The sequence below is a fragment of the Delphinapterus leucas genome, chromosome 1 (assembly GCF_059928025.1).
Source record: "Delphinapterus leucas isolate spDelLeu-1000000601 "Yukka" chromosome 1, BTC_Dleu_Yukka2, whole genome shotgun sequence".
Lineage (NCBI taxonomy): Eukaryota > Metazoa > Chordata > Mammalia > Artiodactyla > Monodontidae > Delphinapterus > Delphinapterus leucas.
This window is the reverse complement of record NC_143129.1, coordinates 79,297,901-79,321,611: the sequence shown is the minus strand read 5'-3', so window position 1 is coordinate 79,321,611 and position 23,711 is coordinate 79,297,901. Positions and strand designations below refer to the sequence as shown.

At 40.5% G+C, this 23,711-nt stretch overlaps 1 protein-coding gene across 4 annotated transcripts in view; it reads right to left on the bottom strand.

Moving 5' to 3' along the window:
• GATAD2B (GATA zinc finger domain containing 2B) overlaps nucleotides 1–23,711 on the bottom strand; it is a 79,421-nt gene that overhangs the window by 39,705 nt on the left and 16,005 nt on the right. The window contains exon 1 of one of the 4 annotated variants that reach the window (XM_022559779.2): nucleotides 11,140–21,926. The exons of the other annotated variants lie outside the window; for them this stretch is intronic. The gene's annotated coding sequence lies outside the window, so the exon portion shown is untranslated. Of the gene's footprint in view, nucleotides 1–11,139; nucleotides 21,927–23,711 lie in introns of those variants that run through there. 4 annotated transcript variants of the gene reach the window in all.

The following is a 23,711-nucleotide window of genomic DNA, read 5'->3' as shown; positions in this document are numbered from 1 at the left end:
TTGACTGAGGTGGTGTCTGCCAGGTTTCTCCATTGAAAAATTATTATGGGGAAATACCGGAAGGTTATGCTAAATCCCATTTTGCATCAAACTTCCACCCACTAATTTTAACATCTATAGATAATTTTTCTTTGTTTTTAATATTTATTTATTTTTTAGCTGTGTTGGGTCTTTAGCTGTGGCACAAGGGCTCTTTCGTTGAGGTGCGGGCTCTTCCCTTCATTGCGGTGCATGGCCTTCTCTCTAATTGTGGTGTGCAGACTTAGTTGCCCCTCGGCATGTGGGATCTTAGTTCCCTGACCAGGGATCGAACGGGCACTCCCTGCATTGCAAGACAGATTCTTAACCACTGGACCACCAGGGAAGTCCTTACAGGTAATTCTTGCCTGCAGCAATTATTACTGTAGCATTTGCCTAATGTTTCCATCATTCTTATATATTTTGAATTTTACTGGAATAAACAGCTGTCCCCTCTTCCCCATTTACTTATTCAAGTATTTATTTATAGCAGTACGGACTTGTGGATATTTTATCCTATGGGTTATATAGTTCCTTACTATCATTACTTATTTTATTCTTCAAACTGTCCCAGACTTGGTCATTGGAAGCTCCTTCAAGTTGACTCTCCATCTTTTTTTTTTTTTAGCATTTCATTACTTTCTGGTTACACATGATATTTCAGATTCATGTGAATTTTTTCTCTGCCCTAGTCATTTCTCCAAGGAGCTCTGGTTCCTTTTACTGGATACTGGCACCTAGAAACCAAGAACTGGTGTCATATGTGCTTGCTGCGCTACGGTGGTGTCCTCCCAGAACAAGAAATATATGTATGTGCGTACAAACACATGTCCATCTCTATATCTGTATATGTGTATGTGTGCAAAAACATGTATACAGATTAAAACTCGTGAGTTCATACTGATACCAGAGAGAGGTATTCTAATACTCTTTTCAATTGGTCAGAATTGTGGACACCTTCATCTTTGATATACTCAAAGCTCAACACACGTGGGCAAAGGACTTGAATAGATATTTATCCAAAAAATATACTAATGGCCAAAAAGCACACGAAAAGATGCTCAACATCATTAGTCATTAGAGAAATACAAACCAAAACCACAATGAGATACCAATTCATACCTCCCAGGATGACTATAATCAAAAAGACAGAAAATAAGTGTTGGTGAGAATATGGAGAAAGTGTAATTCTAGTATACTGCTGGCAGGAATGTAAAGTGGGACATCTGCTTTGTAAAATGGTCTGGTAGTTCCTCAGAAAGTTAGAATTATCAAAAACATAGAATCATCATATGGCCCAGGAATTCCATTCATAGGTAAATAACTAAAAGAATGGAAAACAGGTATTCAGGACTTCCCTGGTGGCGTAGTGGTTAAGAATCCGCCTGCCAATGAAGGGGACACAGGTTCGATCCCTGGTCCGGGAAGATCTCACATGCCACAGAGCAACTAAGTCCATGTGCCACCAACTACTGAGCCTGCACTCTAGAGCCCGCGAGCCACAACTATTGAGTCCACACGCCACAACTACTGAAGCCCATGCGCCAAGAGCCCATGCTCCACAACAAGAGATGCCACCGCAGTGAGAAGCCCACACACCACAACGAAGAGTAGTGCCCCCGTCCTCCACTCACCGCAACTAGAGAAAGCCTGCGGGCAGCAACGAAGACCCAACGCAGCCAAAAATAAACAAATAAAAAATAAATTTTAAAAAAAACAGGTATTCAAACAAAAACCTGTACAAAATGTTCGTAGCAGTACTACTTACAATAGCAAAAAAGGTGGAAACCACCCCCAATGTTCACATGAATGTGAACTGATGAATGGATAAGCGAAATGTGGTATATATTATTCAGGCACAAAAATGAATGAAGTACTGATACATGCTACAACATGGATGAACCTCAAAAACATGCTAAGTGAAAGAACACAGACAAAGAAAGTCACACACTGGATGGTTCCATTTACATGAAATATCCAAAATAGATAAATCCATGGAGACAGAAAGCAGACTGGTGGTTGCAAGGCGCTGGGAAATGGAGAAATGGGAAGCAACTGCTTACTGGGCACAGGTTTCCTTTTGGGGTAATGAAAATGTTCTGAAATTTGATTTACGTAGTGGTTGCAGAACACTGTGAATGAACTAAATGCCACCGAATTATACAACTTAAAATAGTCAATTCTGTTACGTGAATTTTACCTCAATTAAAAAAAAAAAACCACAGTAGTTTCTAAAGGTTAGTTGCAAGGTGAAATCTGAAACCTTATCAATAAACTTCATACTGTTACTTTAAAATCCATTGTCTATCTTATACTCTGAATGGCTCTTTTACCCAAGCATGATTTTTTTACATCATGCATTGATCATCTGGAAAATTCTGGTCCACTAGGTCATGTAGATTTCAAATGCTGACACAGTTCATTATAAAATATATATTTTAAAAAATCACATTTGTCAATACTACCACTAATCTCATCAGAAAAGTATTGATATTTAAGTCCTGGAAGCTGTCAAACTCATGGTTTAATTTTTATTCAAATTTTATCACTGGGCACAAATATAGTCAGTTGCTTTCCCTGAAAAATTTTAAGAATATGTCTGCCAAATACCCAAATCTAAAGATCATAGTTCACTGATTATTCTTTTTTTTAAAAAATTTTGTAGACTGCACCGTGCGGCATGTGGGATCTTAGTTCCCTGACCAGGGATCAAACCCGTGCCCCCTGCATTGGGAGCACAGTCTTAACCACTGGACCACCAGGGAAGTCCCTAATTATTCTTTCACCAAGTAACAAGTAAAATCAATGTTCTATGAAGAAAGCAGCTAGGTAGCTTGTAACTTGATTACACTTTTCCTTGAGACAACCATTGTAGCTCAACATGTAGCAAAAGTGCTTTATAAGTCCTTCTCATTTTATCACACAAAATATTCAAAACCCATGTTCTGAAAGGCCAAGATTAAATAAAATTCATTTTTACTGCTTCATCAAGAACATTCTTAAGTGAAACTAGATTTTTTTTTTTTTACCTGCAAGTTTAAACTGTATGGCAATGAAGAATACAATGACTACTAGTACAGTCTGGTGCCACCGCTTTGATTCATACTAAGGCATCAGAGCAGTTTTACTCACCACTGTTTTTCGATCATCAGTGCAAATGCCAACACAGGGAAAAAGGCAAAATAATGCCTTTGTATTACTATGAAATAGCTTTCATCCCAAGACTCCCTGAAAGGGTCTCAGGGATCCACAAGAGTCCACAGATCACACTTGTATTTTTTTGTGCTGGTTTCTACTTTATAGCAAAGTGAATCAGCTATACATATACATATATCCCCGAATCTCTTCCCTCTTGTGTCTCCCTCCCTCCCTATCCCGCCCCTCTAGGTGGTCACAAAGCACTGAGCTGATCTCCCTGTGCTACGAGGCTGCTTCCCACTAGCTATCGATTTTACATTTAGTAGTGTATATATGTCCATGCCACTCTCTCACTTTGTCCCAGCTTACCCTTCCCCCTCACCGTGTCCTCAAGTCCATTCTCTAGTAGGTCTGCGTCTTTATTCCCATCCTGCCCCTAGGTTCTTCATAACCTTTTTTTTTTTTTTAGATTCCATATATATGTGTTAGCATACGGTATTTGTTTTTCTCTTTCTGACTTACTTCACTCTGTATGACAGACTCTAGGTCCATCCACCTCACTACAAATAACTCAATTTCGTTTCTTTTTATGGCTGAGTAATATTCCATTGTATATATGTGCCACATCTTCTTTATCCATTCATCTGTCAATGGACACTTAAGTTGCTTCCATGTCATGGCTATTGTAAATAGAGCTGCAATGAACATTGTGGTATATGACTCTTTTTGAATTATGGTTTTCTCAGGGCATATGCCCAGTAGTGGGATTGCTGGGTGGTATGGTAGTTCTATTTGTAGTTTTTTAAGGAACCTCCATACTGTTCTCCATAGTGGCTGTATCAATCTACATTCCCACCAACAGTGCAAGAGGGCTCCCTTTTCTCCACAACCTCTCCAGCATTTATTGTTTGTAGATTGTTTGATGATGGCCATTCTGACTGGTGTGAGGTGATACTTCACTGTAGTTTTGATTTGCATTTCTCTAATGATTAGTGATGTTGAGCATCCTTTCATGTGTTTGTTGGCAATCTGTATATCTCCTTTGGAGAAATGTCTGTTTAGGTCTTTTGCCCATTTTTGGATTGGGTTGTTTGTTTTTTTGATATTGAGCTGCTTGTAAATTTTGGAGATTAATCCTTTGTCACTTGCTTCATTTGTAAATATTTTCTCCTATTCTGAGGGTTGTCTTTTCGTCTTGTTTATGGTTTCCTTTGCTGTGCAAAAGCTTTTAAGTTTCATTAGGTCCCATTTGTTTATTTTTGTTTTTATTTCCATTTCTCTAGAAGGTGGGTCAAAAAGGTAGATCACACTTCTAATACACTTGTTAGAGTAACCTACCAATTCATACTATTTTTCAGGTTTAATGCAAACTCCTTGGCAGCAAATCTCTCCTTTGTACCTCCCTTATTACCCACTACTATGAAATGCCCCAACAGACCATGTAAGCACTGTTATTGCCTAACCAATTCCAAATGGTACTTTCTTTCACCAACTCGTATCAGCTACGTCAACGGACCTCTTCCCACTATTCCCCAGGCTAAAGAACCCCATTCCTAAAAGCCTGAAACAATTAATTCCTTCTGGTCCATTTAAATCTAGTCTATTTTAATTACTTCCCTTTTGATTTCTAGAACTTGCTTTCTGGTTCACTTTTCTTAATAAAAAAAGGGACTCTTGATTTAGAACAGGAGTCTGCAAACTTTTTCTGTAAAGGGTCAGACAGTAAATATTTTAGACTTCATGGGCGAACTTCTCAACTCTGCTGTTGTAAGCAAAAGGGTGTGGCTGTGTTCTAGTAAAACTTTATTTATAAAACCAGGCAGTAGCTGTAGTTTCTGACTCCTGATCTAGACTCTTCCGACATATACGTCAATCAACCCAGTGTAACTCAGAAGATGCCAAAAGTTTAAAAAGGATACAGTTACAGACTGACTAAAGAAACTAATAGGAACACTGAAAACAGTATACACAAACCCAATAGATAGGAATATTAGTAATAGCCGCTAACACTCAATGAGGTCTTATTATTTGCTAAGCACTGTGCTAAAGTGCTTCACAATGCATTACTTCATTTAAGCCCTTTAAAGGAGGGCTTTAATAATTTAAATAATTCTCCTTTTACAGAAGAGAAAACAGAAACAGATAAGGTCTCATAGTTTGTAAGTAGCTAAGCCTGACTCAAACACAGGTCTTTCTTACTGCACAGCCCACGTTCCTAATCATCAGACTATGCTGTCTATATTGTCGTTTTTAAAAAAATAATCCTTTTTTAAAAATAGATTTTATTTATTTATTTATTATTTATTTATTTATGGCTGTGTTGGGTCTTCATTGCCGGGCTTTCTCTAGTTGCAGCAAGCGGGGGCTGCTCTTCGTTGCGGTGTGTGGGCTTCTCATTGCGGTGGCTTCTCTCATTGCAGAGCACAGGCTCTAGGCGCGCAGGCTTCAGTATTTGTGGCTTGCGGGCTCTAGAGCGCAGCCTCAGTAGTTATGGTGCACGGGATTAGTTGCTCCGCAGCATGTGGGATCTTCCCGGACCACGGCTCGAACCCATGTCCCCTGCGTTGGCTGGAGGATTCTTAACCACTGCGCCACCATGGAAGCCCCCTATTTGTAGTTTTTTAATCCAAACTGCTAAGGCAGTAATTCTAAATAAAAACAGACTGTCACTGTTTCAACAGTCTCTTCTATTTCATTGAGTTTACTGCACAAACCTTGGCTCACATCCTTGAATGGAAGAGCCTAGGTGACCTTGCCTTAGATGACACACCGTTCTGTTTAATACACACCAAGGATCATAAAGGCTCCTATGCTTAAATGAGACAAGTTAGGATGTGCTGCCTAAAAAGCTCATGAATAGGAGGTACGCAGCCCTCTCCCACTATCACCTTATAAAAAATCAGCACAAATATATTATCTTATTATACTAATATATTTTATAATAATATATATTATAAAGAATTATAATAAATCAGCAGAGAAGTTCTGATATATATCAAAGGAAAGCTGCCAGACATTATTTAAAATATTAGAATGGGGAGATCAGCTCGGTGCTTTGTGACCACCTAGAGGGGTGGGATAGGGAGGGTGGGAGGGAGACGAAAGAGGGAGGAGATATGGGGATGTATGTATATGTATAGCTGATTCACTTTGTTATAAAGCAGAAACTAACACACCATTGTAAAGCAATTACACTCCAATAAAGATGCTAAAAAAATATATAAAACATTAGAATGAAGGAGACAGAGGTGGTTAAAGGGCATATTTTTCACACATCCTTCACAACTACTCTTCAGTCACTCCTAAACAGTAACTAGGGCCTATGGGAATTAAGAAAAAAAAAAAAAAATCTGTCCATTGATAGAATGTGCCAACTTATGCCTCACTGATTTTAACTACCTAACCGTAGATTATCCTTACTAATCTGCTTCCAGGTACAAAGAGAAAAGTTAAAAGTAAAAGACTGCAAAAGATTTCTGAAACCTATCAGTCGAATAAGCAAGCATCCTACAGACAGAATTAAAACATAACAATACTATACATATGCACCTGCAAAATGACTGGTTCCCATGGAGGACATTACAAATAATATTCGGTTGGCCAAAAAGTGCCTTCAGTTTTAAAGTGAAAATAAAAGACACATTTTTCATTTTCACCGAGAACTTTACTGAACAACGTATTCACCCTTTTGTTCCACCACCTTCTGCCATTTTTCAGGCAACTTCATAGTTCTATCTTCCCAAAACTTTTTTTTTCAATTTTTGGCTGCACTGGGTCTTCGTTGCTGTGCGTGGGCTTTCTCTAGTTGCGGCGTGCGGGGGCTACTCTTCTGTGTGGTGCGTGGGTTTCTCATTGCGGTGGCTTCTCTTTTTGCAGAGCACGGGCTCTAGGCACGGGCTTCAGTAGTTGTGGCTTGTGGGCTCAGTAGTTGTGGCTCGCAGGCTCAGTAGTTGTGGCGCACGGGCTTACTTGCTCTGAGACATGTGAGATCTTCCTGGACCAGGAATCGAACCTGTGTCCCCTGCATTGGCAGGCAGATTCTTAACCACTGCACCACCAACGAAGTCCCCTAAAACTTTTCATCTTTTTGAGCAAAGAACTGTTCCAGGTGCCTTTTACAGTCTTCCAGGGAACTGAATTTTTTTCCATTAAGAGAATTTTGTAGGGAATTCCCTGGTGGCACAGTGGTTAAGAATTCATCTGCCAATGCAGGGGACACGGGTTCGAGCTCTGGTCCGGGAAGATTCCACATGCCGCAGAGCAACTAAGCCCGTGCACCACAACTACTGAGCCTGCACTCTAGAGCCCACAAGCCACAACTACTGAGGCTGCGTGCCACAACTACTGAAGCCCGCATGCCTAGAGCCTGTGCTCTGCAACGAGAAGCCACCACAATGAGAAGCCTGTGCACCACAATGAAGAGTAGCCCCTGCTCGCCGCAACTAGAGAAAGCCCACGCAGCAAAGAAGACCTAACGCAGCCAAAAATAAATAAATAAATTAAAAAAAAAAAAGAGAGAGAATTTTGTAAAGACCAAAATAAATGGAAATCCAAAGGTGCAATGTCTGGTAAATACAGTGGATGAATCCGAACTTCCCAGCCAAGCTGTAACAGTTTTTGCCTGGTCATCAAAGAAACATGTGGTCTTGCATTATCTTGATGGAAGATTATGCGTTTTCTGTTGACTAATTCCGGACACTTTTTGTCGAGTCCTGCTTTCAGTTTGTCTAACTGGGAGCAGTACTTGTTGAAATTAATCGCTGGGTTTTCCGGAAGGCACTCATAACAGAGGACTCCCTTCCAATCCCACCATATACACACCATCACCTTCTTTGGATGAAGACCAGCCTTTGGTGTGGTTGGTGGTGGTTCCTTTCACTTGCCCCATGATCTCTTCTGTTCCACATTCTTGTACAGTATCCACTTTTCATCGCCCATCACAATTTGTTTTAAAAATGGAACATTTTCATTACGTTTAAGTAGAGAATCGCATGTGGAAATATGGTCAAGAAAGTTTTTTTTCACTCAACTTATGTGGAATCCAAACACCAAAGCAATTAACATAACCAAGCTGGTGCAAATGACTTTCAACGCTTGATTTGGATATTTTGAGTATGTCGGCTATCTCCCGCGTGGTATAACGTTGATTGTTCTCAATTAATATCTCGATTTGATCGCTATCAACTTCAACTGGTCTATCCGACTGTGGAACATCGTCCAGCAATAAGTCTCCAGTACGAAACTTCGCAAACCATTTTTGACACATTCGATCAGTCACAGCACCTCTCCATACACTGCACAAATCTATTTTTGCATTTCAGTTGCATTTTTACCTTTCTTGAAATAATAAAGCATAATATACTAAAAATGTTGCTTTTTTCTTCCATTTTCAACATTAAAATGGCTACACAAAAATTCACCAATTTTGATGTCTTTTTTTAAATTCACGCTGATATGACAGCTGTCACATACAATCTAACAAAACTGTTTTGAATGAAGTTGAAGACAACTAAGTGCTACTAGAGCCATCTTACGGAAAAAACTGAGCGAACCTTGTGGCCAACCCAATAGTATAAGAGGATAATATCAACTCAAAAAGGTAATTATTACTTCCAAGAACTAGGGAATCACACAACTTGGAATGAATCTTTATCTAGCCTTTAGGTTTGAGCTAGGCTGGTCTCTGTTGCTGTTTTGTCTTTAGTATTCAACTGACAGGGGAAAAAAATCTCCCTTAATCAAAATGGACATTTGGAAGAGTGAGATCCAGCTACTTGTGGTGGGGAAATAACTGGGGGCAGCCTAGGGAATAAGCAGGCCAGCCACTCTTCTAAGTCCCAACCAGCAACCCTTAAAGAAAGTACAACTTCATATGCACCTCCTCACACTTGCATCAACACTCACATATCAAAGAGAAAAATATACACAGTATATTCAAAGATTGTTGCTTGTGAAAACATGGCAAGAACACAAATTCATGGGCCATAACATAAAGAGTCAAAAAGACTGAATTAAGGAACTTCCTCTTGACTGCAACATGACAAACCTTATTATAGGATAAACTAGTTCAAAGGTTCTCTCTTACTCTAAACTCTCCCTACCCACTTACTGCACATCAGCATCATTACTCCAAATAGACAGGAGCAAAAATAAACTTACATAAAATAACTGTAACAGTATGACCTTCTTTTATTCACTAACACACTTTATTTCACATTTCCACTTAACACAAGAGCTGTTTCATATATACGTTAACACACCTAAGAAGCACATAAAGAGAAATTAAGAAACTAGGAAAAAAGGCACCATGGTAAATTAGTGGTAAATTGAAATACAATTTCTAAATGAGCTCTTAACGACCAATTAAAGATACAATCACTCCAACTGAATCCCAAAATCGTAACACTTGCAATGTCTGGAAGCTTAGATCCTTCATTTTTCCTTCCTTTCACGTGCTGTTTGACCTTCCCTTTGAACAATCCTAACTCTGCAGCAGATGGCAGGGGGAGACTACTGCATTTCTGTAATACACGAAATAAAACAAAAACAAGAAATAAAGAGAAAAGAGGGAGAGGACTCAAAGGAATAGCTAATAGATAGTATTTGCTCTATTACCTGGCCTTTTGCTTCTCCTTAAGAGCCCCTCCCCCAGGACTTCCCTGGTGGTGCAGTGGTGAAGAATCCACCTGCCAATGCAGGGGACACAGGTTCGATCCCTGGTCCAGGAAGATCCCGCATGCCGTGAAGCAACTAAGCCCGTGAGCCACAACTACTGAGCCTGCGCTCTAGAGCCTGCGAGCCACAACTACTGAAGCCCACGGGCCTAGAGCCCGTGCTCCGCAACTAGAGAAGCCACTGCAATGAGAAGCCCGCGCACCGCAACAAAGAGTAGCCCCCACTTGCTGCAACCAGAGAAAGCCCATGTGCAGCAATGAAGACCCAACGCAACCAAAAATAAATAAATAAATAAATTTCTAAAAGAAAAAAAAAAAAGAGCACCTCCCCCCTCACCCCGTACCCTTGGCAATCCTGAATGATTAGAAACAGTCTGGAAAAAAAGAAAAAAGTATCTAACAAATTATAGCTGTTAAATTCAGGAGGCATTTCTCTTCTAGTCACCCCTCTTCCACAAGCACACACACCTCTGAATCAGGGCAGGAAGAAGAGACTCAGAACAAACTGCTTCACCTCCCAGAAGAGTTATTACTACACTTCACTAGGAACAAGGTCACTACCACCTGGACAGAGAAGCCCTGTCTCATTTTGCCACAACAGAAATATGTGGTTTTTTGTTTTGTTTTTTTTAAAATAAAGACAGGAAGGAAAAAAGTGTGTGCATGTATATACATCAAAAGGGTATTTTTCTTGCCCTCCCCCGTTCCTTGTCCATCAGCACAAGTAAGCAGAGATGACGCAGACTTCCTTATATAATAGCCTGTGATTTCCTAGACTGCAGGCTTTTCCCTTTGTGTTCTGTACACACTTACACATGCGAGTGCGCGCACATTCTCATTGCTTTGCAGCCCCTGGCACGATGCCAGCACTCAGTCAGCTGGTTGACTCCATTCACAGAGCAGCATCGGAGCTGACACGGGAAGGGGGGGTGGGTAGTGAGGATAAGGGGGAGCTAGAACCATCACTGCTACAGACAAAAGAAATTTAAAAAAAGAAAAAGAAGACCTTAGCATAACATTCCTCTCACAGCTTCAGCTTGAAGAAAACTAGAATCCAGAGACCATTATAGCAAAAGGATGAAGTAGAAGGGTTGAGGATCCAAACCAAAAGGAGCTTTGTATGAGAAACAATTATCCTGCAACAAATTTTTAAAAGCAACAGTACTTATTACTTCAACCCCATCAGGAACCTCAGCGTATCACCTTCTACACATAGTGAGGAAAAGGCTGTGAAGAACTGAGTTTCTGCTCTTAGAAAAAGAAAAAATGGGCGGGGGGTGGGGCGGGCAAGACAGTTAAATGTACTTACAGGTATACATTTTTCTGCTCCCTCCTTTAGCTGCCAGGAAAGCTGGAGACAAGAAAGGGGAGGAAACAGAAAAAGGAGGAAAAAAAGAAATAAGAGATGGGTTTAGGTTTGTTTGTTTGTTTTGTTTTGTTTTTTAGGGGGGGTTCCCTTTCTTCTATCGTAAGAGAAGCTCTTTCTGTTGCACAGGGGAGGCCTCATACGTGCCAGCCCCCCTGGGAGACCTGCACAAACCCGGTCTCCAAGCGGGCACTGCCCTGCCAATCACATGGCGTACTGTTATATTAAACAAAAGAAACAGGGGGATGCTTACTTTTACCCATGATGCCTAGCGGGGGCAGGAGCGGGGTGGGGGGGATAAAAACCAGCTGTAGCCGGTTTATAACCTCAGGACATGGAATTATCTCTTAATTTTTAAAAGTCATTTGTGGTACAAAAGTCAGTCTCCCCACCCTAACTATCACCCCCATTATTCTGGACTAGTGCCAAACTTTGCCTTCATTCATGAGAGCTAGTTTCCTCTCAAATCATGATGCTTTAACTGTTTAGTTTCCAAAGCCAACATCCAAGACAGGAAATCACAGCATCAATACCAAACCCCAAATTACCAAAAAATGAAGACATATTGGCAACCAAGCTCCTTTTCTTTATCCCTTATTGCTAGTGCTAGGGAACAGACACTGATAAGACACTAGATAAATTCACTAAATATCTTTTTCCTGAAGCTGTCTCACACGTAGTTAGCTCATTTAGCCCTATCAATTCACACCACTCAGGGCAGTTGAATCCACATCTAACAAAAATCATATAGCAAGGTTTCACAGCGAAGTAGTCATAACAGTACATGCAAACTATAAAAATGGCTTAGGCCCTTGTAATATATATTTTACAACAATTTCTCCTAATTAACATTTTTTTTGTTTCAGAACAAATGTCTCCAATCACTTTATAAGGAGTCTGTATTTCCCAAGAGTACTGATTAGGGGTCAGAAAGCGGTGGGAAAGAAATCCAAGACAACCAAAGAGGAGGTAAGGCAGTGTAACTGTTTTGGCGGTCTACTAGCTGGAGGACCTTTACTCTAGGATCTCTGCAAGAAAATAATTCTTTATAAACAGTAACAGGGAATGATGGGGGCAGGGGAGAGATTTCCTTACTTTTCAATTGATACCTCTTATCAATATATCACCCAAATACCTGCCTCATTTGGGCCTCTGAAACTCAAATCATAACTGTACTATTCCATCAGAATCTCTCACAAGGGACTTCCTTGGTGGTCCAGTGGGTAAGACTCCGTGCTCCCAATGCAGGGGGCCCGGGTTCGATCCCTGGTCAGGGAACTAGATCCCACATGCATGCCGCAACTAAAAAAAAAAAAAAAAAGAAAAAAAAAATCCCGCATGCCGCAACTAAGACAAATAAACAAACATGTTTAAAATGCCTTAAAAAAAAAGAATCTCCTACAAAACTCTTGTTTTGCCCAAATATTAAAGCTTCTAGAGTCTAGAGAAGAGAAAAATAATTGACACCCTACCCAAAGATGCTAATTTGTAAATAAAATTTTCCTGAGCAATCTAATATTAACTTCAGTTTTCAGAAAAGGAATACTGAGCTAAATCTGAAATAGGTTGTATTGATCACCGGCATAAGACATTCAATAATTTACAAACTACAAAGGAAAACCCTACATCTACATCTACACCAAGCTAAACTTCAAGTGGTTGATGTTGTACCACCTCAGTCACAATAAGCTGTACTTAATAGGAGCCCATCAGAGGTCTCCAGATCTAGATACTATCATTTTAGGAGATAAAGGAAAACATGATGTCTGTGATAAATGTGGGAAAGAAAATAATCAATTTTTCTCTTAACACATTTCCACAAGAGACCAACTATGAATTTCAAACTGAAGTTCACTAGTTTCATGTTTAATCAGGGTAGGGAAGACTGTCCATCTTTTAACAATCATTCAGAGGTCATGCCCATTTAAATCCATACATTTGACTGCATTTAAACATTGGTCAGCCCGTGTGCCACAACTAGAGAGCCCGCGTGCTGCAATGAAGAGCCCGCATGCTGCAACGAAAGATCCTGCATGCTGCAGTGAAGACCCTGTATGCCGCCACAACTAAGACCTGACGCAGCCAAATAAATAAATAAATATTAAAATAAATAAATTTTTAAAAAAACACTGGTTATCAGTGTTTAAGATAACATAAAAGGCTTAGATACAGTTAAGCTGTCGGGAGTGATTACCTTTAGCAAAGAGTTAATTCTCCAACACTGTACAGGCTAAGACAGTATACTATGTTTACTACAATGCCTGCCTTTATATTAAACTGATCAGTAGTCCAGAGGTACCAGAGACGCTCTCAAACCAACAGGTATTTTTCTTCAGATCCTCAAAAATTAACAACTATCTGGTAGCCAGTGACCCTACTCTTTTCAGCTAAATCATCATCATCCAAAACCAAAGGTATTTAATGGTGTAAGCTGAAAACTTTAAATTTAGAAATACTCCTTGGTAAATGTTATCCAAGTTGTGATGCTCTGAAGAATATCAAATTCTTTAAGAAAAAGAAAAGATCTAACATTCACTGAGCATTTAACACACTAAATATTTATTTAATCCACGCAACAAACCAGAAAAGTGAGGTCCTTTCCCCATTTTATAGATATGGAAACTAACTTGGTAAAATTAAGAAATTTGAATGAAGTCGGTCATTCAGCTAACTCATTCAGTAGATGCTGGCTCCAATGTCCACACTTGGTCCACTACAGCATGATGACTTCAGCATTTCTTGGCCAAAACTCAAGAGCCCAGTTCACTATGCTTGCTGTGCCAATCTCCATTCTATGCCACTGGACTAAAGAAAATATCAGCCAAATACAACTGAAGTAAAAAATACAAACTCTTTGATTTCTAATCCTAGAAGACTTCATCCAGGACTTCTTCTGAAAGGCTAATAAACATATACAATCTAGATATGTACAAAAGACATCTGATAGATAAACATCTGGGAAGGTCAAATTATAAAGGGTAATAATCATCGTGAGGAAAAAGGTGATTATCTATCAGGAAACAGGATTCAAATTAATTATAACTAAAAGCTGGAAGGTACTCCTAAAAGACAAATATGAACTTCAGAGAATCAAATACTTTTTTAAAAGCCTCAGCAATATCAGAAACAAATTAACAAAAACTATTTAGCTCCCCATCTCTGCTCTTTACAAATTTTATAAGTAATTTGCTAAATTTTTTGTGCCAGTATTTTTTTTTTTTTTTTTGGCGGTACGCGGGCCTCTTACTGCTGTGGCCTCTCCCGTTGCAGAGCACAGGCTCCGGACGCGCAGGCTCAGCGGCCATGGCTCACGGGCCTAGCCGCTCGGCGGCTTGTGGGATCTTCCCAGACTGGGGCACAAACCTGTGTCCCCTGCGTCGGCAGGCGGACTCTCAACCACTGTGCCACCAGGGAAGCCCTGTGCCAGTTTTGATATAATATCCTTGGGCTCAGAGAACAAATGGATCAAAATTAGAACCACTGCTAAGGTTAAAAAATAAGATCTAGTTTTTCTTTTTTTACCCCCGCCCACCATAAAAATCTATTTTTTTAAAAAAGCCAACTTAAAAATTTTAACATACACCTAAGATTATTTTGTATAAAATCCACAAGCTATTTATTGGTGTCAAAAGCAAACAAAAAAACAAAACAAACAAAAACCCCCCAAAACCAAGCTAAAGTTAAAAATCCCAAGCTAAAAACCCAAGCTGCATAGCTGTTAGTCCTCTCCTGCAAACTCCTTATAGTTCTGTTTTCAGCGGGTCTAGTCTATTTGGAGAAATCAACTCATGATTTTGAAATTACTACTATTACAGTAACAATCAGATCAAAGAAGAGTAGAACCGCATTCATATGATCAATAAGCTTCCATTTTTTCATTAAGTGTAGATAAGCTCAACTAATCAAAATGAGAAGTTAATTCTTAAGGCATGGGAGTTCTTCTCCACATATTTAGAAACAGTACATGCAATCAAGCAGTACTACAAAGAAAACCATTTTGCTGTCCCAAGCTTGATGCACAAATTGGGAATTACTTCCAGAATAATGCACTGATTTAGTCTTTAAAAACAGGTGATTTATGCTCATTAGGTAAAACAGAATAATTCCTATTTTAATGGGGAAAAATATCAGTCTTCAATTACTTCAGAGTTATAAATTAGTGATTGATGATACTGAAGTATCTACCACTAATTGGGAGGATGTATTTATTAAAAATTTGGTTAAAGCAAATAAAAACTAACTACACTGATACAGCAGAATATGGACTGGGTCTTACACAGGTACTAAAGAAAATGAGAACAAGATTTCCTGTTCTGAGATAGTATCTAAATTAAGGAGTACTGTTTTTTTTTTTTTTCAAAGTAGTATTCCTCAATGTGTTCCGTCCTGGGTTTATAGGAAATAAAATTGTTGTAGAGGGAACTCACTGGTGGTCCAGCAGTTAGAACTGGGTGCTTTCACTACCAGGTCCCAGGTTCAATCCCTGGTCGGGGAACTAAGATCCTGCAAGCCACGTGGTGAGGCCATAAAAAAAAAAAAAATTGTAGAGGCGACAAACATCTCTACTGTTCAAGTATTGCAAATAATAAAAAGTTACTCTTATACCCTACTCTCAGTGACTTAATCAGCATATAGAAGAAGCAAATTACATCAACTATTTCATCTCTCATGAGACATAAAATGTTCCTAGACCAGTCTTTTCTATGAGGGTGGTTTACCCTCCCAAGGGCACTGGGGAATTTCACTGTCTATCCCTAGGAAAAAGAAACATGAAAATCATCTAGAGCATTAAGTTAGTATTTAACAACTACAAAATAATAATTCTCTTCCAAAAGACAAAGCAACTCCAGGGGGATCCACAAGGTATCTAACTAGTATAGTCTCAGGGACTTGCCTGATGGCGCAGTGGTTAAGAATCCACCTGCCAATGCAGGGGACACAGGTTTGAGCCCTGATCCGGGAAGATCCCACGTGCCATGGAGCAACTAAGCCTGTGCGCCACAACTATTGAGCCTGCGCTCTAGAGTCCGCAAGTCACAACTACTGAGTCTGTGTGCCACAACTACTAAAGCCCACGCGCCTAGAGTCCATGCTCTGCAACAGAAGCCACCGCAATGAGAAGCCCGCGCACCGCAACGAAGGGTTGCCCCCGCTCACCACAACTAGACAAAGCCCGTGCGCAGCAACAAAGACCCAACGCAACCATAAATAAATTAATTTAATTTTAAATAAATAAATAAATAAATACTATAGTCTCAAATCCCTAACTTATTCTCATCCTTGTATCAGCAGCATGCTATTGACTCCTAGGGACCAGGCCTGAGAACATCTCATTTCTTAATACTTGACTGCTGTTTTCATTCTCTCCTATCTGTACCTTCCCTGTACCTTTATAGGGGTGCCAAGTTCTTTTCAGACAAGTTACATTTAAATGTTCACACACATCTGACAATAAAAATGTAACTCAAGGGGCTTCCCTGACAGTCCAGTGGTTAAGACTCCACGCTTCCACTGCAGGGGGCATGGGTTCCATCCCTGGTCAGGGAACTAAGATTCCGCATGCCACGTGGCACGGCCAAAAAACTAAAATAAACAAACAGACGAACAAAAATTTCAACCCAAACATCCTAAACACCTGTCATCAACTAAGTGCCACAGAGAAAAGACATGTTTTACTAGTCAAATTAACATTTTGCCATAGATTTTCTAAGCACATGGATTCTTTTTCACTAGGTATCCACCAGTGTCTCTCCCTCTCTAGCTTTCAAAGGGCAGAGCTCCTAGTCTATGAGCAGCTTTGCTTAAAGCTTCAGATATTTTACTCTGCATTAAGCTTCTCATCTTTCGCTTCTGTTGTAAAGACTGCTCTTAGCTTTATCACTAAATCACAGACAATGCCTATAACGCATATATTATATATACACACACGCGCGCACGCACACGCGCGCACACACACACACACACAGAGCTACCCTCTATATGCTCATGTTCCACTCAATCTCTGATTTTAAAAGAGCCTCCAGGGACTTCCCTGGTGGTCCAGCGGTTAAGACTGAGCTCCCAATGCAGGGGGCCTGGGTTCAGTCCCTGGTCAGGGAACTAGATCCCTGCATGCTGCAACTAAGAGCCCACATGCCGCAACTAAAAGATCCTGCACGCCACAATGAAGATCCCTCGTGCCACAACTAAGACCTGGCGCAGCCAAATAAATAGACATTAAAAAAAAAGAGCCTCCAACAAAGAAGAAGCTAAGATAAAATAAATTATCACAGCTACATGACTTGCATAAACTTTAAAAATCTATCCGCTACTTTAATAATTACCACACTGAATTCCTCTGCTCAACAGGCTATGCTAGAACTAGATCTAACTATCCATTAATGATCAGAGATGGAGAAATTGCTTTGGAATCTAACCTACTGTCCTGACTGGGCAAGTTAAGAATTCACTTCAATCTGTGACAATCTTGGTACACTTATGAGACAACCAGTTACTAGAATTTCAGGAAAACCACCTCATATCACACTAATGAGATAAATGGAGGCCAACATAAAAGGAAAGATTTGGAAAGAGAAAAGTGGTAAATGTCTGATTGTCAAATTTAAATATCTTCAAAGTATGTTCTCTATATTTTCAACATTAAAATTAACAACCTCAGTAATAGTGGCACTTTGGGCCAGATAATTCTTTGTTCTAGGGTCTGTCCTGTGCACTGTAGGATGCTTACTCTGGCCTCTACATACTAGACACCAGTAGTAGTACCACCACCACCAGTTTTGAGAACCAAAAATGTCCCCACACACAGCCAAATGTCCTGTAGGGGGCAAAATCCTTCCCAGTTAAGAACCATTAGATTAGAGTGAACACCACCAACATGATTTTACTCTCAAAGAGGTCTGTGGCTAGTGTTACCAGCAACCTAAACCCTGAAGTTTAACACAAATACTATCAGAGGAAGTAAGAAAAGTAATAGTGTCAAATACCCTTAGGGGTGGGGAAGGATAATGACTAGGAGGGAGCATGAAAAAGGCTCCTGGGTGGAGGTAATCTTCTATATCTCTATCTAGGTTGTCACCTTATAAAACATTTTCTGTATTTATACTACACCTCAATTAAAAAAAAAAAAGTTTACCAAAAAAACCCAAAACAGAGGGACTTCCCTGGTGGCGCAGTGGTTAAGAATACGCCTGCCGGGCTTCCCTGGTGGCGCAGTGGTTGAGAGTCCGCCTGCCGATGCAGGGGACACGGGTTCGTGCCCTGGTCCGGGAGGATCCCACCTACCGCAGAGTTGCTGGGCCCGTGAGCCATGGCCGCTGAGCCTGCGCATCCGCAGCCTCTGCTCCGCAGCAGGAGAGGCCACAACGGTGAGAGGCCCGCGTACCGCCAAAAAAAAAAAAAAAAAAAAGAATGGTCCTTCAAAAACCCCTCTAACAAGAAAATCTCTAAGTAGCATTAAAGAGGTCTGCATGAGATCAGGTATGAAATATATTGGCTCCTAACACTAAGACAGTTTGCTTATCCCCAAGCAAAAACCCCACTCAAACAGGAACTGGATTCTCTACTCCAACAAGTAGGGCAGATAAAGGGGATAATCTGAAACAAAAAGGAAAGTAGGGGGGATCATAAAAACTGAACAGCTTGTGAACCTGTAAGAGTGGACCGGAATATTTTCAGACCAAGAAAGCAATTCCTAATACTGACTGAAATATTAACTACAGAGAAGTTTAGAAGATCTCCCTATATCCTACTTGTACATCCATAAATTTCTTAGAAAAAAAAAATGTCATCAGACCAGATATTTTATGCTTCATTGCTTTTTATATCCAAGGCAACAGTATTAAGATCCCTTTTTGAAGGGTCTTTTAAAAAAGAAAAATTCATTAACCAAACATTTCCAGTTGAATAAAAAATACTGTAGCTATGGCTTTGAAAACTAAAACAATATCGCTTAAAACACTTTTTATAAGAAGAAAAGATGAGCCGCAAGGCACAGGGATATTAGCTCGGTGCTTTGTGACAGCCTGGAGGGGTGGGATAGGGAGAGTGGGAGGGAGGGAGACGCAAGAGGGAAGACATATGGGAACATATGTATATGTATAACTGATTCACTTTGTTATAAAGCAGAAACTAACACACCATTGTAAAGCAATTATACCCCAATAAAGATGTTTAAAAAAATAAAAAATAAAAAAAAAAAAAGAAGAAAAGATGAAGAGCACTGATTTTATTTTTCCGTTTCTTCTAATATAATGAGAGCAGAACAGTCTTATGTAACCTGGGGAGAATGGGAACAAGACAGTTACCTCAAATAGGATTACCTGACTTTTGGCGCTGAATGTCTCAGACTACCCAATGAAGTGCAAGGGAAAGATTAATGTTTCTCAGGGAAATAAGTCATGACGTTTTTACAAATAATCAAAATTACATCATGTTGCCCTGAAGTGGAAGTATCTGCATAAGAAAAATTTCTTCTGTAGGGACCTAGCACTATGTCTTTAAAAAACACCAACTATACTGCAATGGATTCAAAACACCACTACTGCTATATAGGTTAAGTTCCCAAAACTAAACACTTGGCCAAAGTTTCATACACCTAAATGTAAAAGAAGGATTACTGAAAGAGATATTCCTACTTCAGTGACTTTGTATGTTTGCATATTCAAATATTACATTCCTTTAAAATGCTGCTGCTCTACTGAAAATTGTCGGAAATAATAAACAATAAGCTACCAAAACACCAATCCCAAATCACAAAGCTCTGGTAGGTATTTAAAACTGTCAAATATCCAAGGTTAAATGAGAATCAGGAACTTTAATAATAAGCAAGTTAAGGAGTGATTCAAAGGGGGAAAATACATTAGACTTAGACTTATTCAAGAAGATGAGACTACTACTAGCCAACCTTTTCTTTTTAATTTTAAAATATTTATTTATCTATTTATTTATTTAGGTTGTGCTGGGTCTTAGCTGCAGCACGTGGGGTTGCAGCATGCGGGGTATTTGTTGTGCCATGCGGGCTCTTTAGTTGCAGCATGCGGACCTCTTAGTTGCGGCATGCAAACTCTTAGTTGCAGCACACGTGTGGGATCTAGTTCCCTAACAAGGGCCCCCTGCATTGGGAGCATGGAGTCTTACTCACTGGACCACCAGGGAAGTCCCTGGGCAACCATTTTTAAAACTTCCATTAAAGTCAACATCTGGCTGACTTTTCTTTGATTTGTATGTTCTTTCAAAAAACACAATCTGGGGATAACTACCTCCAACTTATTACAAGTACTCACCAAATAGCAGCTCATTGCCCAGTTATATCACCATTATTCTAGGAAAAGAATTCATCTATACCACAGATTGGCCGTTTTCTGTAGAGGGCCAGACAGTAAATATTTTAGGCTTTGAGGGCCTTATCCTTTTTTTTTACGGTACGCGGGCCTCTCACTGTTGTGGCCTCTCCCGTTGCGGAGCACAGGCTCTGCACGCGCAGGCTCAGCGGCCATGGCTCACAGGCCCAGCCGCTCCGCGGCATGTGGGATCTTCCCGGACCAGGGCACGAACCCGTGTCCCCCGCATCGGCAGGCGGACTCTCAACCACCGTGCCACCAGGGAAGCCCAGGGCCTTATCTCTGTTGTGACTATTAACTCTGATATTGTAGCAGTGTGAAAGCTGTCATCGACAATATGTAATAAATAAGGGTGATAATTTCCAATGAAACTTTATTTATGGACACCAAAATCAGAATTTTCTATAATTTTCACATATCATGAAATATCCTTCTTTTGATTTTGTTCAACCATTTAAAACCATAAAAAGCATTCATAATTCTTAGCTCATGGACTGGACAAAAACAAGCAGCAAGCAAAATCTGGTCTACCAGCCCTTAGTTTTGCTGACTCCTGATCTATACTTCTCGTTTACTTTTTTTTTTAAATAAATTTATTTATTTTACTTTCAGCTGTGTTGGGTCTTTGTTGCTATGCGCGGGCTCTCTCTAGTTGCAGCGAGCGGGGGCTACTCCTCATTGCAGTGTGCAGGCTTCTCAATGCGGTGGCTTCTCTTGTTGTGGAGCACTGGCTCTAGGTGCATGGGCTTCAGCGATTGGGGCGCATGGGCTCAGTAGTTGTGGCTCGTGGGGTCTAGAGCACAGGCTCAATGGTTGTGGTGCATGGGCTTAGTTGCTCCGTGGCACATGGGATCTTCCCAGACCAGGGATCGAACCTGTGTCCCCTGCATTGGCAGGCGGATTCTTAACCACTGCACCAACCAGAGAAGTCCCCCTCTCATTTATTTTTTTTTCAATTTATTTATTTTATTTATTCATTTTTGGCTGCATTGGGTCTTCGTTGCTGCACACGGGCTTTCTCTAGTTTCCATGAGTGGGGGCTACTCTTTGTTGCGGGGCGCGGGCTTCTCATTGCAGTGGCTTCTCTTGTTGCGGAGCAGGGCTCTAGGCACGTGGGCTTCAGTAGTTGTGGATTGAGGGCTCTAGAGCGCAGGCTTAGCAGTTGTGGCGCACGGACTTAGTTGCTCCCCGGCATGTGGGATCTTCCTGTACCAGGGCTCGAACCCATGTCCCCTGCATTGGCAGGCAGATTCTTAACCACTGCGCCACCAGGGAAGCCCTCTCATTTACTTTTATTAAACACTTCAAATTCACAAAAAAGTGTAGAGAATAATATAACAACCATTTACTTATCACACTAGCTTAAGAGATATAACATTACAAATAAAACTGAAGCTAAGGGCTTCCCTGGTGGCGCTGTGGTTGAGAGTCTGCCTGCCGATGCAGGGGACGCGGGTTCTTGCTCCGGTCCGGGAAGATCCCACATGCCACGGAGCGGCTAGGCCCGTGAGCCATGGCCACTAAGCCTGCGCGTCTGGAGCCTGTGTTCCGCAACAGGAGAGGCCACAACAGTGAGAGGCCCGCGTACTGCAAAAAAAAAAAAAAAAAAAAAAAGCAAAAATACCAAAACTGTAGCTAAGTATTCCAATCCTACTTCTCTCTTCCTTTCCCCAAAGGTAACCACTACACTGAATTTGTTTGTTTTCGTTTTTTTTTCTTGCGGTACACGGGTCTCTCACTGTTGTGGCCTCTCCCGTTGCGGAGCACAAGTTCCGGACGTGCAGGCTCAGCGGCCATGGCTCACGGGCCCAACCGCTCCGCGACATGTGGGATCTTCCCGGACCGGGACACGAACCCGTGTCCCCTGCATCGGCAGGCGGACTCTCAACCACTGCGACACCAGGGAAGCCTTGTGGTTTTTTTTAGTACTTTTACTTTATGTGTGCAGGTGTAACTACATAAAACATATCATTTTGCAAGTTTAAAATTTTTATGGGATTATATAATATACATTTGTATATCACTTTGCAACTTACTTTTTTAACATTACCTTTGGTAATTCATCCAGGTTGATACATGTAACTAGTTCATTCATCTTAAATGGTATACAGAATGCCAACTATGGGATATCACAATTTAGTTTTCTACTTCCTGTTCACTCAACAAATTAATTACATATTATATGGCAGGAATTGTTTTAGGTGCAAGGGCTACAACAGTGAATAAGGCAAAATTCTTCTCTCCGTGGAGTTTACTCTGATAAACACTAGCACTTGCTCTTTACTGATATTACCTCTTTAAAAGTGAAGTCGCAAAAGTGACCCTAACCTAATTTTATCCAAAGCATAAAAGAAAGTGAAAAAAAAAAAAGCCATCAATTTTACTTAGTAAATGGAAGAGAAATCCTTTCTCCTTCATTAAGGTTTGTTTAAAGATATTTCTTGCTAAGCTAAAAGAGATAAAAGAAAACTTCAAGAATAAATTTCACCCCAAATATCAAAATCTTTAAGCTTCCGACATTTTAAAATTAGAACCCAGGGCTTCCCTGGTGGTGCAGTGATTAAGAATCGCCTGCCGGTGCAGGGGACACGGGTTCGAGCCCTGGTCTAGAAAGATCCCACATGCCGTGGAGCAACTAAGCCTGAGCGTCACAACTACTGAGCCTGCGCTCTAGAGCCCGCGAGCCACAACTACTGAAGCCTGTGCACCTAGAGCCCGTGCTGCACAACAAGAGAAGCCACCGCAATGAGAAGCCCACACACTGCAATGAAGAGTAGCCCCTGCTCACCCCAACTAGAGAAAGCCCGCACGCAGCAACGAAGACCCAAAACAGCCAAAAATAAATAAATTTATTTAAAAAAAAAAAATTAGAACCCCGTTCACAGTTGCCTTCATTTAGACTTACACTACAAACAGGGAGTACTCATGATAAGACATCTGGAGCTTCCAGTTTCTGTTCCTCTTCATTTCCCAAAACCAGTGTCAAGCAATAAGGAAGATAAAGATCAGCAGTGGATCTAAATCTTTTGGTCAACAGAAGGAAATATTATAGTAATCCAAAACTTAATAGAACTGATATTAACAGATCTAAAAGACAAGTTTTGCTCCTTGGAAATAAAATGACAGACTTCCTGAGTAGGAATTAAACAAGACATCACCACCAACAATAATAAATTA